Here is a 14,628-nt window from a genome sequence, read left to right as displayed (position 1 = left end):
CCCCTAGGTTCCCTGTGTTAAACTTTCCCCAAGAACGTCCGCCAAAATGGAGCCTACTTTTGACTTCTGTGATCTGTTTAGGTACAGTATGTTAGAGCTGGTAAGGTTCTGTGGTGAGAGAGACATAGAGGTGGGTGAATCAGACACTCCGCCCGAACTTAGGAGCAGCCTGATCCTATGGCAAAAGGGTCAATGGGACCTTGAGCGCAGTGAGGAGGGAGAAGATGACAGTGAATGGGCACCAGCAGATAGAGAAGACCCCAGAGATAGGGAGTCCCTTGCTGGGTCCAGTAGAGGAGGCATCGCCTCATCTCCTTCCCTGTCCCCAGAGGAGGATAGGAAGTGAGCCTTAGAGGAGAAAAAAATGGCATTATGGGCTCATGAGTTGAGTCTTAGGACGTTGGCCCTTGAGCAACAAAAGCTAGATACTGAGAGGGTCTTAGCGCAAGAGAGGATAGAGGAGGCTGAGAGGGCCTCCACCAGAGAGAAGTTAGCTCTGGAGGGTAGACTATCCCCTGCGCGCAGTTTTAATTTTCTGGACTCCCCAGGGCGGGTTGAGTCCAGTGGTGGCAGCTATATAGAGTCCCATGCGAGCAGTCCCATCCCTAGTTCCCCAAGTATGGAACCTGTTTCCCAAGAGGAGGAAATAACAGCAATGCCCTCGCACACAACAAACAAGGTATATCAACCGTGGTTATGAAAAAGACAATGTTCAATGCATAGAGCCATTCATGAAGACAATAGCAATCCTGTTCAGTTTCTTGGGAATGGATATAAGTTTATTGGTTCCACAACCAGCCGACACGTGTTTCGTCGCGTGGGAACAACTCACTGGGACTCCTCAGGGCTGGGAAAAAAAGCATAATAATAGTATAGATATAGAACACTTGGTCACATTCAGTGCACATATATACATTAATGATATGTGCATGCACTGTGTACAGTGGTGGGTATAATAGTGAATGGCGTGTTGTAAAGAAGAAAAGAAGAAAAAAAGGGAACCCACGAGCCATGATTATAAAACTCCACACACCGTGAAGGAAGTGGCGCTGTGGAGAACACAGATATTGGTGACGAACAAAAGCTATTATCACAAAACATAGTGTTCTCCATTAAAAACACAATGGTCAAGACTAGCATTGTGGGATGTTGTCAAGTTGCGTACTCCAAAAGATAAAGAAATCCACTACACAAACGAGAAAGGAGCACCACAAAAGGCCTGGTTAGGAGGCGTGACTCGCACCGTTTGAATTGTATTTACACGTTTCTTTTGTAAAGTGAGTGCAAAAACACAGCTCCATCCTGCTCTCATTACATCCCAGTCGACGGACCTTCCATTCAGTGCCCTCATTGCTCTTTTAAATTTTCCACCAATATTACTACCTCATCCCCCACGATGGCTGCCCGTATGGCTCTAGTGAATTGTAGGTCACTCCCTAAACATGCTGAAGAAATCTATAGCCGTTTAGAAGATCTTCAGCTGGATATCCTGTTCCTGACGTAAACTTGGTTAGGACCTGAGTCCGATTCAGACATTATCAGGTCCCTCCCACCAGGCTTCCTCATACAGCACCTAGACCGCGCAAAAGGCAAGGGAGGAGGAATAGCCGTTATCTATAAAGATTCTTTTTTCTGCCGTTTTCAAGGCAGCCCCCTCTCTGAATGTGAAAACGTTTTCTTCACAATTCAAGTGTCCCCGTGCAAATCCCTATCGGGCCCTCTTATATATCGCCCCCCCGGGCTCAGTAGGTCATTTTTGCAGTTCACTTGTGGAACACTCATCTATGCCGGCCACTATCCACTCTAATTTTATGATTTTAGGAGATCTCAATCTCCTCTTTGATAAAACTGAAGACAAACTGGTCTCGGACCTCGTTGCAGATCTTGCAACTCACCAACTCCACTTGGAAAGTCACCTTCCCACCCATAAGTTGGGCCACCTTTTAGACCCGATCTTTTCCAATGTTTCTCATCTCTCTACCTCCAGTCCATCCCCGATACCATGGTCAGACCACCATCTAATATCATTTAGGTGGCAGATTCCCACTCCCCCATGCCACAGACCACCACCGAGCAAACCCACTCGCCCATGGGCAAAACTGGACCCAGAAACTTGGAAGCACAACCTGGAGTGCTCCCTTCCACTGTGTGTCCCTGATCCAATAACCGCTGATTCTGAGTTTTCAACATGGATAGGGAAAACACTGGATATTACCTTACCTAAAAAATCCACGTGTAAACCTAGAAGTAAAAGGTCTTTACCCTGGTTCACCACAGAAGTACGCCTCCAAAAGAAGCTCTGCAAAAAATCTGAAAGGGCGTCGAGGAAGAACTTCGACCCTTTCAAAAAGCTAGAATATAAACGGATGATGCTCTCCTATAAAAAAAACTCTCAAAACAGCACAGTCCGTGTATTTTGACGAAAAAAATCAGGTCTTCTGCTAATTCGTCCAGGGAGACATTCCAAATAGTAACAAAAACTTTTAAAAATCCCTAACCCCCCTCCTCCTGTGGACCCCCTCGACCAGTCACTGTAATGAACTAGCCGATTTTTTTCGATGCCAAAATCAAAAGAATCCTCATCTCTTCCCCCATCCCCCCCCCCCCCCCTGAACATCTCGGCATTTCCCTCGAGACTCTCGACCCTCCTGACCCATTGGAACTCCCTTCCCATGTTCAGACGCCCAGATTAGATCAGTTCGCTCCTACAACCCCTGATAAACTTTCATCTGTATTACAATCAATCAAAAGCGGATCCCCCGTGGATCCTGCCCCCCTTAATATTCTAAAATTGGTCTCTCCGACCATTCTGCCCTACTTGACTCACCTGATTAATACCTCGTTTTCCCAGGGTGTGGTGCCACCTAGCTGGAAAAAGGCAATTGTTAAAGCTTTGATCAAGAAACCTAATCTTGACCCTTTAGACTTAAACAATTTTCGCCCAATCTCCCTACTGCCAGGTGTCAGCAAAATTGCTGAAAAGATAATTAATCTTCAGATTTCCGACTACCTGGAGTCTAATGGACTACTCAAATCTTCCCAGACGGGTTTTAGACCGGGTCAAAGCACAGAGACCGCAATGGTTGCAGTGGTCGAAGAAGCAAGAAAGATTCTGGACGAAGGAGGGTCAGTGGCAGTGATCCTCCTGGACCTCAGCGCGGCCTTTGACACCGTGAACCATTCCACGCTGGTTCACAGGCTAAAGGATATGGGAATCTCAGGTGTCGCTTTGTCCTGGCTTAACTCCTTTCTGAATGACCGGTCCTTCCAGGTGGTGGACGGGAATTGAATTTCCAAAAGTATACCCATACATTGCAGGGTTCCCCAGGGCTCGTCGCTGAGCCCAACCCTTTTTAATGTTTACATGCCCCCCCTGGAGAAGATCGTCACTGCATCGGAGATTAAACTTCTTACCTATGCAGATGACACCCAGATGGTAGAATCTCTCAGTCAGCAAAACCACCTCTCCCCTAACCTCTACACCTGCCTCTGAGAAATATCCAAATGGATGGACAGATCCCATCTGAAGTTAAACAGCGGAAAAACAGAGATCATGATCCTGGGTAACCTCTCCCACTACCGTCCCGAGTCCCTATGGCCTCCTTGTATGGGACCCCCTCCAACTCCTAAAAAGGAAATTAAGAGCTTGGGGATCTGGTTGGATGAAGGCCTTACCTTCTCCGCCCAAGCCCGAAAGACAGCAGGCACCTGCATTGGTCTCCTACGGTCCTCTAGGAAAATACTACCACTGCTGCCCTCCCACTGCTGCCCTCCCAATCTCAAAAACTTCTGATCCAAGGTCTAATATTGTCTCGCCTGGACTATGGAAACGCCTTGTACCTTGGAGCCCCCAAAAAAGTGATCTCACAACTCCAGGTCGTGCAAAACACGGCGGTCCGTCTCTTTACGGGCACGCGTAACCACTGTTCAGCCAAACCTTCCCTTAAGGCCCTCCATTGGCTCCCGATTCAACAAAGAGTGCATTTTAAAGCCCTGTGTACCACACGCAAAATTTTGCACAAAAAAGCCCCCCCCGATATTGAAGGAGCTTCTTATCCCCCACACAACCAATAGTCCTCCGATCATCCCACCTCCACCTCACTTCAGTACCTAGAATCAAGAGAGCCCGCTCCGGCGGCCGTCTCTTTTCCTACAACGCCTCAAAGTTGTGGAACACTCTCCCCCTGGATATTCGGGCTCAACCGAACCTGCTCTCCTTTCGTAAACTCCTAAAGACATGGCTGTTTCCTTAACTCACTTCCCTTCCACTTTCTTCTTCTTTCTTTAGTACTGGGACGCTCACGGGCAGCCATGCGCTCTATAAATCTGTAAACATTAAACATGCACGTCCACTGTGAAACTTCCCTTTTGAAGGAAAAAATATCACATTAAAAAAACTTGCATACCTTAAGACACTACCTATAATCCTATAGGTCAGGGGTGAAGTGTCTGTACAGTCTGATTGCTGTAGTAGAGAAGAAAATTTCGAGAGGGCAGGGATTAATTGGGGGGTTGGTCAGAAGGGAACAGGATAAACTAGGGAAAACATTTATTATTGTTTGCCCATAGTCATCATATGTCTGTGAAGTCACCGACATCATTCGAGTCAAGACTAGATGTCTAGCAAAACCTCTCACCGTGTAAAATCGGTAATCAAACCCGTCTCTGTTGGGTCCGTGTGAAGTAAGAAAAGGAGAAGACGTGCTAGAAGCGTCTAGACTTAGTCCAACTGTCCCTCACAACACCGCGGTTAGCAACTGGATGACCAAACACAGCACGGGTTTCTTTAGATGTGGTTTTTGCTCAATGTGCAGATGGGGCAAACATGGGACTAAAACATTTACAGGATTTGATAAAGAAACCTATAACATTAAACAAAACATCACCTGTGTGACCAAATTTGTTGTCTACATCATAGAATGCCAATGCGGCAAATACTATGTGGGCAGCACTTTTAGGGCTCTCGAAGACAGGATGACAGAACATATGAGAGCCATACAGAAAAGAGACCCTAAATATCCAGTGGCCCTGCACATTGCAGAATGTCAGCCTATGGAGGACGACGTGAAGGTTCACTTTTATGGCATTGATGTTATTCCACTAAATATCAGAGGTGGAAATCGCGAACTTACATTGAGGCGAAGGGAAGCAATGTGGATAATGCGCGTACATTGCATTGAACACGGGCTCAATTATGACCCCGAACTACAATTTTTTCTAGGCGACTGAAGGACCTACTGCCGGATGACCAGGGGTGCCCATGGTGTAGAAATGTCGATTGTTTCAAGTAGCGCTAGGCATACACCTTGGACCTCATTGTGGTCTGTGTATCACGAATTGGATAAACACCTGTTCTCCAAATGTATCTTAATCGTAATTTGAGAGAATATATCTGAATCGTTGCTTTTGATTTGTGATGTATAAGTTGCATATGATTGTATTTCGTAATCTTACACTGTACACATTTATGAAAGATAATGACCATGTAACACTAGACAATATATTGAGCTATATAAGAATTGTTTTTTGTAATTCACGAAGTCACTGGGATATGGGTGTTCTTCCTGTCCTCTTTGACACACTCGATGCGGCTTAACACTACCAAAATGCTTGCGATTCAGTGAGAATACTGATTAACAGCCCGGTCATTGTTGTCACCGCCTTCTTGAATCAGAGAACCTTCCTTAGAACTATAATTCTTATGAAATCTTTTAAAAATTGGGATTCTTATTACAATCTCTCACCCATGACATTACTGTCGGCGACCTCGGGATTCGATATGAGGTGCCACGGAAATATAGCAATGGTGGATTTCACAATGGAGATTCACGTTCTAGTCTTTCAGTTAACCAGTAGTATATATTCCCAGCCTCCTTCCGGTCATGTGTCCGTATTTTGGAAAACGGTGACCGGGAACCAAAGGAGGAGGGATAGCACGTCTATGGTGAGTTCTCTCACAAAGGGAGATTGAATGATCATCGTATAACATGACCATAACAGTATGATTCATTAGGATTGCTACTAATGCCGTAAATGTCTTCGGCCTTATCCTTGCAGATATTTCCGAATTCTGGTTGCACCCACGAGAAACGGAACCTGCACAACTATCCCCTCCCGGTTTTGGCTTGATGTACACACTCATTAAGGTACCCAAATCGACCTTTTGAACTTGAGTTATTGCAGACCATTTATTGACTCACAAAATAATATAAATAACAGGACCCACGGTAATCCTTTAACACGTGCATTCTTTCGCCCTTAGCACGGCCTACGGAATACCCCTAATCCGTGTACTTATGATCTCTGCTCTACGTGGGATTACCACCACGTGAAGTTTCAATTAGTCCTACTTCGGTCACCACTCCGATTTAAGGTGAGTGGCGACTTTGAGGCAATACGATGCCAGGCACGACTCAGGGGGCTCTCATAAAAGGATACAAAATAGAATTCCTCGTATACTTAGACATGCCCTCCCTTTTTATCCTATACAGGAGGGTACCACCACACCTGGAACCTCCCTAGACGCTTCTAGCACGTCTTCTTCTCCAATTCTTACTTCACACGGACCCAACAGAGACGGGTTTGATCACCGATTTTACACGGTGAGAGGTTTTGCTAGACATCTAGTCTGTACTCGAATGATGTCGGTGACTTCACAGACATATGATGACTATGGGTAAACAATAATAAATGCTTTCCCTAGTTTATCCTGTTCCCTTCTGACCAACCCCCCAATTAATCCCTGCCCTCTCGAATTTATTTTCTCTACTACAGCAATCAGACTGTACAGACACTTCACCCTTGACCTATAGGATTATAGGTAGTGTCTTAAGGTATGCGAGTTTTTTAGGTTTCGCCTATTATCATTCGCTTGCGAATGTAATAGGCGAAAATTCAAGGGCTTGATCCGACTCGTCAAACCACTGCGGTTTCTTCCCAGTGCATGTGAGTCACGTGACCACAAAAGCGGGTCACGTGACCACACAAGCACGCGCATCTCCCTAATCCGCCGGCCACACTTCTCTCTCCTCGCTCGCATTCCCGCCCCCCCACCAGGCTCTCCCGCCCCCATCCGGCTTCCCTCCGCGCATCTGCCTGCCATACTTCTCCCCTCGCTTGCATTCCCACCCCCCCCACCAGGCTCTCCCGCCCCCATCCGGCTTCCCTCCGCGCATCTGCCTGCCACACTTCTCCCCTCGCTCGCAGTCCCGCCCCCCCACCAGGCTCTCCCGCCCCCATCCGGCTTCCCTCCGGCCATTTGCCTGCATTACGTCTGTGATGATGTTCACACAAAACCTGCCCAGAGAGGCTGTATATAAGGGTCTATCCAGCTGAGAGTAGTTCCTGTAAGCACACTTTTCACATCACATGCTTAAAATTCCGAAAACGTGGGCGTTGTGTGGGTTTCAGTACTGCTGATTCCGCTAGGGGCCTCGAGTAGCAGTCCTTCCTTAATCTTCACGACTTCACCACCTGACCTTCATTGCCCAATCCAGCTCTAGTCCCGCCTCCATATATGACGCACCGGGTTCAATGGGCTCCCCTATATTCACACACGCTATTCAGCTAACTTCACCTTGTAACCGGTAAGCACTGTCAGCGCGTACTTTTAGGATACCCAGCACTGAGGGCAAGCTGTGTCTAACCCATACATCCGTCCCTTCCCCTATCTGCAGGCGATTGAGCCATACGAGTACGCTTCAGCGACTCGATAATCTCCAGCCCTGAACTCCGTATTCCTAAATTCTGGTGAGTCCCTCTCTGTTAACCGGCCACACCGCGATTCAAATAATACGCATGATTGACCCCTTCCTTCCGCACTTAGGAACCGCCAGACACCTACCTCCTCCCCCACCCAAGCTCACCCATTCCGGACTTGGCGGTAAGACTTGCGCAATTGGACCTGAATTGCTTCCCCCCACCTCCTTCTCACTATCACACCGTCCCCCCTTGTGAATAGCAGAAATGCTAGCGGCCTTATCTAATTCTTTTCAGGTACCTCCTTCAATATGAGTACTGCTATGGTTAATTTATATCGCAATTCGTGTTGGATATTAACGTTCATTGGTTCCCCCTGCACATGGCTCACTGTTTATTCATACCGTATAATTCGCGCACTTGGTAACCTTGATTGCAAGCTGAAATGAACCTGCCGTTATTGTGTCGTATTATGTATGAGGTCATTCCGATTGTGCATATTACGTTGCTTATAGACTGACCATGTCACTCCTTATTTATTGCCTTATCACAATGCTCAAGTTATTACAGGGCGCTCTGTTGTACGCCTCTCATTGTTCTGCATGCCGTATGCTTGATTATCGATATGCTTGCTCGTGAGTCCCCCACATGTGAAACCAGGGTCCTACTACGGCTTATGGTTTTTCCCTATGCCTGACCAAACTACCGCAATTACACTACACTTTCCATCACGTCTTGATATGAGTGCAATCATTAGAAATCACGCCGCCCACCAGTCGATTCTGCGGCATAGACTAAATAGCCGCACCTTTCCTACACCTTCCTACTTCTAGTCATGCATCTCAATCAGTACTATGCATGCAAGCCTTTGATGCTGTAACCATCAGACGTGCATTTCATTTATGCCACACTTTCCCAAAGACACACAAGTGTAGATGTAAGGCGGGATGTGCCATCATCTTAGTGGAGCAGGTAATCAAACTTAACCAGAAACACTATTCAGTAATTTATTTAATGCTAAGGGCATCTGTTAATATGAAGCCTAAGCCAGCGCCTGTGTATGCCAGGATACACTAGGGAACTTGGTAACATCACAGCCTACACCTGAAATGCCATGGTAACTTGCAAACTCCATTAAACAGGATCGCCCCCACCCACACAAGCTCCCTCAAAACCACGAACCAACTTCACACCCGCCTACTTCAAACAGCCCTATGAAAACAACACAAATTACTGCCAAACTATTTCCATGGTGATTAACGGAAAAAACATCATCAGTCACCAGCTCATATGGTGTTGTTTGACAGTACCCACACATTGGCTTTTAGGGCTCCCTTCAGAAATTAACCAGGAACATAAGCACAAAACAAGCACTGGCGTTGCCAATAGGTTTTGCATTTGGAAAGTTGGAGCTATTGGTTTTGTAAATGACATTTTATATTTATATATCGTTATTGGCATTGTCAATAACAATATATAAATATAAAATGTCATTTACAAAACCAATAGCTCCAACTTTCCAAATGCGAAACCTATTGGCAACGCCAGTGCTTGTTTAATGTGCTATTTTTTCCTTCAAAAGGGAAGTTTCACAGTGGACGTGCATGCACTCACTTTACAAAAGAAACGTGTAAATACAATTCAAACGGTGCATGTCACGCCTCCTAACCAGGCCTTTTGTGGTGCTCCTTTCTCATTTGTGCAGTGGATTTCTTTATCTTTTGGAGTACGCAACTTGACAACATCCCACAATGCTAGTCTTGACCATTGTGTTTTTAATGGAGAACACTATGTTTTGTGATAATAGCTTTTGTTCGTCACCAATATCTGTGTTCTCCACACCGCCACTTCCTTCACGGTGTGTGGAGTTTTATAATCCTGGCTTGTGGGTTCCCTTTTTTTCTTCTTTTCTTCTTTACAACACGCCATTCACCATTATACCCACCACTGTACACAGTGCATGCACATATCATTAATGTAAAAAAAAATGTAAATGTATGTGTCTTGTAAAGCGCACTGCTGCCCTGAGGCGTCCTGGCGCTGTAGACCGCTGGGGAACCCGTCCTGGCTATCCCTGTGAGATGGTCCCTACTGGGTATCCCCAAAGTGAAACCAGGCATCACCGGCGAATGTGGGGGGCCGTTGTAGAGATGAGGCAAGCTAATGCCCAGAGTTGCCGAGTGTGATCCCTGGTTAGAGTAGGCACCGAGGCGAGAATTATCGAGTCCGCTGACCCTGGTCCACGACCCTGCCGCGTCGGGAATTGAACCCTGGTCCCGGGCCGTTCTCTGCTTCCGGGTCTGCCGCCTCTAACCAGTGAGCCACACCACTCCACTTGTATATATGTGCACTGAATTTGACCAAGTGTTCTATATCTATACTATTATTATGCTTTTTTTCCCAGCCCTGAGGAGTCGCAGTGAGTTGTTCCCACGCGACGAAACACGTGTCGGCTGGTTGTGGAACCAATAAACTTATATCCATTCCCAAGAAACTGAACAGGATTGCTATTGTCTTCATGAATGGCTCTATGCATTGAACATTGTCTTTTTCATAACCACGGTTTATATACCTTGTTTGTTGTGTGCGAGGGCATTGATGTTATTTTGTCTCGTAGGTTTGGTGACTTACCTACTTTTGGAACGGTTAAGGGGTGTTATCCGTTCGCCTTTCCGCACCACACGGTAAACGTAGCCAATTATATACTACAACGTTCACACTAGGCAGTGCGCCCATCCTTGTCTGAAATACTGAAAACCCCACTTGTCGTATTGTACTATTGGATTCAGATCGGGCGCCTCCACGTTTGTGCTAATTTTGTAAATTTGACTATTATATTAATACACCTCATTCTAACTCACCCATGGATAGAGCCAAGGCAGCGGCAGAACTTTTTGATAACTTGGCCAAAGGTATGTCCACTCATAAAGCATCAGCGAGTACGGGTCCACCACGCAAAGAAGGTCTTGGAGATAAGTTTATAAAACAGGAAAATTCCCGCTGGTGGGATGGAACCACCTTTAAAACAGTATATACGACTTAAACAAATACCTAGGGGACTACCTTCCCAAGTCTTCCCCGCTTACGACGACTTGGATACAGATATGACCAAATGGGAAGACTCTCTTAACAATAATTCCATGGTATTAATGGACATTCTAATTTAAAGTGCGGAACGTAAAACAACTAACTTACAGACTGAAATATCCCTTTTAGAACAAGAAATTAAAGACCTCAATTTACCGGAGGCAACAGTCAAAAATTATACCTTATTAGATGAGATCCTTCTTAAACATCAAGCGGAGATCAAAACTAGAAAGGCACGCCAATTAAAAAGGGATGAGGCAGGTTATAGGGACGATAGGGTTTTCACCTACGCACGCAAATATGCCTCTATGATCCCCAGTAATAAACAAGTAGGAAGATCCACCACTAACAGGTCAACTACATCTAGTACTACATCCTTGAGTACAGCAGGACTCAGTGAACCAGAGACTGAGCTTATTGATAATATGGGTAACACCAGTTCGGCTTTTTTATTAGAAATGCAGCGCATCAGGAAAGGCAACAGGGTACCACCATCAAGAAACGCACAAGACCCAAAACCCACAGGGGCAGGCAGGGGAAACAACGAAGATTACCGCAAGAAACTGAGGTCAGGGGCGATGAGGAATTGATTACTGCTAACCAGGATGTACAGGTTATCAACCTCTCCTCTTTTCCATTGACCACGGATATGATTTCCCTGCTTAGCAAGGGCTTGAGTTTCAATCCTTACTCTATAGGAGATATTTGCCAAACTAAAGTTGATGTACTCAAATTTGTTCGTAACCTGAAATAAAAAAACATTTTGCAGGACAGAATGAGACTAATAAACCGCCCAAGAATATTCCTACTGTTTTTGATGCTGAGATTATGACAATAAAAGATGTGCAAACAACACATTTGTTTCTTTCCTTGGCAGACCTTGAGGAGAGTCCTTATGACATGGAGAGGCTTCTAGAGGATCTTGATGTTGAAACTGACTATGGGATGGCCAGTGGGTTAAAATGTAAATCCAAATGGACCCCAACGCTACCAGGGGGTCACGCTACAGATAACTTCCATAACTTCCATAGACACATCTTAGATGATCTCCACAAAGTCAGGACCAATAAACTAGATTCAACTTTCAAATACAAAGACAACCTCACTAAGGGGGAGCGCACAGCACTTTCAATTTTGAGTAACAACCCTGATATTATCATTAGAGAAGCAGATAAAGGGGGCAACATCGTGGTGATGAATCTCGTAGACTACAATGAAGAGATTCTGAACCAGCTGAATGATGACTCTTGTTACATACAATTGGCACAGAACCCCATGGGTCCTTTGGCATTGCTTCCAATTCAGAAGTTTCTCATTAATTAGCAATCTGGCCTTTTGAATAATGATGAGTATCTTTACTTAAAAGTATCCCGACCATCCTTTCCCTGGTTATACACACTACCCAAGATACATAAGGATCTCTCTTTTCCTCCGGGCAGACCCATAGTCTCGGGGATAGGGAGACCTACAGAAAGGTTAGCGGAATATGTGGACCTTTTTTTGTGACCACTGGTGAAGAACTTGCCCTCCTACTTACAAGACTCGAAACACATACTTGGCATAATGACAGATATGGAGTGGCAACAGGGCACCACACTCGTAACAATGGATGTGGTGTCCCTGTACACTAGTATCAATCCCAAGCTGGGTATGGAAGCCATGAATAAAATACTATCCAACCGACCAGCCTCACTATGGGCACACACTAATATGTTGCTATCCATGAGTGACCTTATCCTCACCAATAATTTCTTCATGTTTGACCGTAAATGGTACCAACAGAAGAGAGGGGTGACCATGGGTTCTAAATTTTCCCCCTCCTTTGCCAACCTCTTCATGGGAGCTCTGGAGGCGGACCTCATCTGGGGAACTAAAGGATCACAATATATCGACTCCATCATTTTTTGGGGTCGATATATTGACGATTGTATATTACTTTGGTCTGGTTCTGATGAATCATTACAACATTTTTTTGACTACCTCAACAGCAACACTTGGGAGATTAGGTTCACGATGCAACACAGTAAGAATAGCGTAGAATTCCTAGACTTAGAATTTTATGTTAAAGACAATACCCTACACCGTAGACTCTACAGGAAACCCAACTCTTGCAATGCCATTCTACACGCTTCTAGCTCGCATCCACAACCCCAAATACGTTCCATCCCCTATGGTGAATTTCTCTGAGCTAGACGCAATTGTAGTGAACAAGCTGAATTCAACAATTGCATTGTGAACATGAGCGACAGGTTCTCAAGAAGAGGATACTCTGAGGAAACTATAAACAAAGCAAAAAAGAGAATAAGAAAAACCAAAAGACCAGACAGTCTCAAGAAACGAACGGAGCTTAAGTCCTCCAGCAACACGGTGAGACTAATTACAGAATTTAGCGCATTACATCACATTGTGAGGAAAAGTTTTAACAAACACTGGAATCTTTTAAAAACTGACTCTACAGTGAGAGAATGAATTCCAGATACGCCAGCGATAACATATAGGAAAGGTAAAACACTGAGAAGTAGACTTAGTCCAACTGTCTCTCACAACACCGTGGTTAGCAACTGGATGACCAAACACAGCACGGGTTTCTTTAGATGTGGTTTTTGCTCAATGTGCAGATGGAGCAAACATGGGACTAAAACATTTACAGGATTTGATAAAGAAACCTATAACATTAAATAAAACATCACCTGTGTGACCAAATTTGTTGTCTACATCATAGAATGCCAATGCGGCAAATACTATGTGGGCAGCACTATTAGGCCTCTCAAGGACAGGATGACAGAACATATGAGAGCCATACAGAAAAGAGACCCTAAATATCCAGTGGCACTGCACACTGCAGAATGTCAGCCTATGGAGGACGACGTGAAGGTTCGCTTTTATGGCATTGATGTTATTCTACTAAATATCAGAGGTGGAAATCGCGAACTTACATTGAGGCGAAGGGAAGCAATGTGGATAATGCGCTTACATTGCATTGAACACGGGCTCAATTATGACCCCGAACTACAATTTTGTCTAGGCGACTGAAGGACCTACTGCCTGATGACCAGGGGTGCCCATGGTGTAGAAATGTCGATTGTTTCAAGTAGCCCTAGGCATACACCTTGGACCTCATTGTGGTCTGTGTATCACAAATTGGATAAAAACCTGTTCTCCAAATGTATCTTATTCGTAATTTGAGAGAATATATCTGAATCGTTGGTTTTGATTTGTGATGTATAAGTTGCATATGATTGTATTTCGTAATCTTACACTGTACACATTTATGAAAGATAATGACCATGTAACACTAGACAATTTATTGAGCTATATAAGAATTGTTTTTTGTGATTCACGAAGTCACTGGGATATGGGTGTTCTTCGTGTCCTCTTTGACACACTCGGTGCGGCTTAACACTACCAAAATGCTTGCGAATTAGTGAGCATACTGATTAACAGCCCGGTCATTGTTGTCACCGCCGACTTGAATCAGAGAACCTTCCTTAGAACTATAATTCTTATGACATTTTTTAAAAATTGGGATTCTTATTACAATCTCTCACCCATGACATTACTGTCGGCGACCTCGGGGTTCGATATGAGGGGCCACGGAAATATAGCAATGGTGGATTTCACAATGGAGATTCACGTTCTAGTCTTTCAGTTAACCAGTAGTATATATTCCCAGCCTCCTTCCGGTCACGTGTCTGTATTTTGAAAAACGGCGACCGGGAACCAAAGGAGGAGGGATAGCACGTCTATGGTGAGTTCTCTCACAAAGGGAGATTGAATGATCATCGTATAACATGACCATAACAGTATGATTCATTAGGATTGCTACTAATGCCGTAAATTTCT

General features: G+C 45.0%; 1 protein-coding gene across 5 annotated transcripts in view; it reads left to right on the top strand.

Moving 5' to 3' along the window:
• Positions 1-14,628, top strand: part of LOC144770963 (double-stranded RNA-specific adenosine deaminase-like) — a 344,975-nt gene that overhangs the window by 27,229 nt on the left and 303,118 nt on the right. For 2 of the 5 annotated variants that reach the window (XM_078655823.1, XM_078655825.1), the window contains exons 2-4: positions 6,058-6,146; positions 6,263-6,373; positions 6,492-6,602. The exons of 2 other annotated variants lie outside the window; for them this stretch is intronic. The gene's annotated coding sequence lies outside the window, so the exon portion shown is untranslated. The remainder of the gene's footprint in view (positions 1-6,057; positions 6,147-6,262; positions 6,374-6,491; positions 6,603-14,628) is intronic. One more of the 5 variants, XM_078655824.1, reaches the window with a different exon arrangement.

Source organism: Lissotriton helveticus, chromosome 7, assembly GCF_964261635.1.
Source record: "Lissotriton helveticus chromosome 7, aLisHel1.1, whole genome shotgun sequence".
Classification (NCBI taxonomy): domain Eukaryota; kingdom Metazoa; phylum Chordata; class Amphibia; order Caudata; family Salamandridae; genus Lissotriton; species Lissotriton helveticus.
Note: the sequence above shows the minus strand (reverse complement) of the source record. Positions and strands in the feature narration are given on the sequence as shown.